Here is a 4475-nt window from a genome sequence, read left to right as displayed (position 1 = left end):
AAGTGAAACCCTGGAGGAAAATAGATTTCTGGTAGTCCATGCAATAGGCCTAGTACTCTTTGTATCTTGAATACCAAAGAAAATAAAATATTATTTTGCAGTCACAGACTGCTGACTCTGATAATATGCTGGATACATTTTAAAGAGCTTAGCAGAGTGATTAGAACTGAATGCAAGTATGCCTCCTATATTCCAGTATTAACTAGCAAGAATAGATAATAAAATAGAGACCTCATTTTACAATAGTAAGCAAAACAAAAAGTTTTTTAAATAAATTTATTTAATTTAATTAATTTATTTATGTTTGGCTGCGTTGGGTCTTTGTTGCTGTGCGCAGGCTTTTCTCTGGTTGCCGCGTCTTTGTTGCAGTGCTCGGGCTTCTCATTGCAAGTGGCTTCTCTTGTTACGGAGCACGGACTCTAGGCGTGCAAGCTTCAGTAGTTGTGCAGCACGCAGGCTTTAGCTTTGTGGCACGCCGGCTTAGTTGTTCCGTGGCATGTGGGATCTTCCCGGACCAGGGCTCGAACCCGTGTCCCGTTCAGTGGCAGGCGAATTCTTAACCACTGCACCATCAGCGAAGCCCAGCAAAAAAAAATTTTTAAAGGACTAATCCAAGACTTCTGATTTTAGAAAGCTGGTGGATCACGTTAATACAAAAACTTGCACAACGTAGAAATTCAGGATACTATATATAATATATAGAAAATTTTAAAAAGTGTGCTTCCCATTTTCACATGATAGAAAGAAAATCTGCAGAAGTTAGAAATAAATAAGGAATGAAGACACAAGCATAGGTCCAGATGATGTTATAGGCAAATTCCAACAGTTCTTCAAAAAACAATTCTCATCTTATACAAACTGGTCTAGAAAATAGAAGAAGAGGGAAAATATTCCATCTCATTTTATGACATATGGTAAAATCTCTGCAAATTCAGAGAAAGCATTCATAATGCTAATACTAATTATTAATGCTAATGCTAATTTATAATATGAACTTATAACAAATTTTTTAACCTGAGAAAGGAAATCACAAAGAAAGCCAAGAGCAAATATTACACTTAATAGTGAAATCTGACAAGGATGTCTGTTATGCCAGTTTTAATCAACATTATTATGAAAGACCTAGTTAGCAGAATAATATATAAAAATAGATAAAAGTTAAAATGATAGGTAAAGAAAAATCAAATTGTCATTATTTGTGAACAAAATATTCATTTCTACATAGGAAACTAAAGGAATTTAAAGGCAAAAACTAGAGCTACTAAGAGACTTCATCAAAGTTGCTAGATACTAGATTACCTTATGAAAAATGAATTCATTCTTGTGCATCAACCACAAACCACAGCCAATGAAAAGATAAATTTTTAAAAATGCCATTTGTAGTATCAAAAACTTGTGATAAAATCTAGAAGTGACCTAGCAATAAATGTAATATAGATGTCTAAGATCTTTATGGAGAATATTATAAAACTTTATTGAAAGCCATAAAAGATTTACACAAAATAGAAACATATGCTAACTTCCTGGATGAGAAGTCATAAATATGTAAAATGTCCCAAAATATACCTGTAAAATTCAATGCAATTCTAACGAGCATTTCAACAGTCTCCTCACAGAACTTGATAAATTGGTCCAAAAAGCCCAATGGAAGTGTAATGGGCCAAGAATAAAACAATTCTTGAAGAACAATTAGTCAGGAGGGGGAGAATCTCCTTACCAGATATAAAGATTTATTATAAAACTATATGGTAATTAATGCAGTGTGTTGATGGTATAGAAATAGGCACAAAAGTTCAATAAAAGAGGAGAGAGTGTAGATACAGACTTAGGTTCACACCAGAATTAAGAAATATGGGAAAAGTGGCATTGCGTAGTACAGGAGGGATGGCCACTCAATTAACAGTGCCAAAAAATCAGCTCCCCATGTGAACAAAATAAAGATATTTTAACTTTTATACACACACTACTCATTGAACTGAAGTTTCAGGTAGGGTTCTAAGTAATAATCATAGGCTCCGCAACCTAAAAAAGTGGCATCCTTGTCCACCTACGTGATGATTTATAACTGGGAACATGAAGAAATGGAGCAAAGATGGTCCCAGGCTGAAGGACCAGCATTTACCCTGATGCAGAAAGGAGCAAGGCGAAAAGCAGGAGGCCGGTGTGATGGAAGCTTAAGGAAAGGGGATAAGTGGCCAGAGTTGAGATCTGATATATCGTTAGGACTGTGTCAGACCACAAAGCTCTTGTGGACCATGTTATGAGTTTTAGAATCTGCCCTAAGAGCAGTAAAAGCCAAGAGAGTTTTCAGTTGGATGAGTCCCAATCAGACTTCTTAGAAGATCCCTCTAGCTGCTGTATGAAGAATGGATGAGAAGACGCAGGAAAGACCACGCACGCTGGAGGTTCTACCAGTTGTCCAGGGGCTTGAATTATGCAGGGGGCAGTATTATGATAGAGACATTTTAGAAGGGTATACCTAAAATGGGAAAAAGGTCACATGAACAAAAATGTATTCTGTTACAGTTCTTCCCATAATTTCACACAGGAAGTCTAAAGCCACAAATGAAATGAACCTTTCAAACACTGCTAAGGTCAACAAAAATGTCCTGCTTCTCTATGTTTAGAGCTAAAGGACCAAAGAAGGAGAGAGGCCTCATGTTTGGGTGGGGGAGTGGAGAGATGGAGAGAAAGCTAGAATCACATGGAGAGCTTTGTTCAAGTTATATACATCCTGGCCACGCCAACCTTCCAATTCAGACATCAGAAATTCTAATAGGGAGACAAAATTAGGTGAATCATTGAGAATTTAATATGACAGCGTATGAAAATTCAAACATATTGTTGTCTTACTACTTCTAAGGAAAGTTATGCTGACCATTCTTGGGTGATGGGACAGAGATTGTTGCTCTTGTACAGACTGAGCTCTTCACAACCCTCAGAAAAATATCTGCTCCACCGTGAGGGCTCCAGTAGTCCACGAGGAAGTAAAGGGCAGAGCGAAAGAAGGTATCAATACAAACTTCAAGTCAGGGACAGCTGCAGGGGTGCAAGAGAGGACTAAGCAGGCGTGGAGACACACAGCCCTGGACACCACAGCTGAGCACAGGAGCATCACGGCTGGACACTCATGTGAGTGGATAGCAACATCGCGTGGAGACTCAGGGCCTGGACCCCTCAGCCTTTTCCCAGCGTCGTGTTGAAGGCAACAGAGCAAGAAAAGGACGTGGAGACTCAGGGCCTCGACCCCACAGCCCTTTCCCCGCGTCGTGTTGAAGGCAACAGAGTAAGAAAAGGAGCCCTAGGAATGAGTAAAGCTTTCTCAAACTAAGCATCTTGCTATCTCTACCCCCAGGCCCACAGAGAATAACGGCTGTAAAACTTCTGGATTGTTAAGGTCTTTCCTGAGGAGGGCCCTTTGTGTACATTCCAAGTTCTCCAAGGTTTTCTCCAGTCACTTTGGAAGGGCTTACATTTATTATCGTGCAGTTATCCAGATACACCTAGATTCAAACTGGAAGAGACCTGCAAGAGCATCTAAGCCCCACTTTACAGATGAGACAACTAGGCATTTGGCCAAGGTCACATAGCAAGAGTATATGTATCACTGGGACAAGAATTCAGGTCTCTTGCCTCCCACTCCAAAGCTACATCATCACACTCTCTCTACTTCAGGAAAGGTAACTTGACCCAGAAGCACAAGCTGTTTCTAACCTCCCACTAATAAATGTGAACTGCTTCTTGGTTTGCGGTCGACTTGTGGAGTCACATCATGAATGTACGATAGGAAAAAATTCAGCGGGATGAATTCTTTACTTTCGGGCTCCCTACTGTTCTCACATATATTACTTCAACTCTCAACAGGGAGTTGTGGTTTCAAGGAGTCAGTGAAATAGCTATGCAGAGCCATTACATCATGTACAACCAATGGGGGGTAAACATCCTTGGAATACACAATGCCTCGTGCAGGCTAACAACTTGTTTTTTGTTCTTGTTTTTGTTTTCCTTGGACAAACATCTTTATTTAGGATATCAAATAAATATGGTCAAAAATCATGCTAACAGGGCTTCCCTGGTGGCGCAGTGGTTGGGGGGTCTGCCTGCCGATGCAGGGGATACGGGTTCGTGCCCCGGTCCGGGAGGATCCCACATGCCGCGGAGCGGCTGGGCCCGTGAGCCATGGCCGCTGAGCCTGCGCGTCCGGAGCCTGTGCTCCGCAACAGGAGAGGCCACAGCGGGGAGAGGCCTGCGTACCGCAAAAAAAAAAAAATTATGCTAACAACTTCACACAAAGATACAAGACCAAACTTAGAATTACTTGCTCAGGTTACTCAGAATGGAACAAAATTCTTTCTGTGCTCGCAATTAGCACAGAAAATACCTAGTTATATTACTTGCTTTTCAATGGACATTTATTGGTTTACTGTAAGATCCCACGCTGTTACAGTACAAAAGAAGTCACTCCCGCCCCCTCC

Source organism: Lipotes vexillifer, unplaced genomic scaffold (genome assembly GCF_000442215.2).
Source record: "Lipotes vexillifer unplaced genomic scaffold, Lipotes_vexillifer_v1.1 scaffold950, whole genome shotgun sequence".
NCBI lineage: Eukaryota > Metazoa > Chordata > Mammalia > Artiodactyla > Lipotidae > Lipotes > Lipotes vexillifer.
This window is presented reverse-complemented; position numbering follows the sequence as displayed.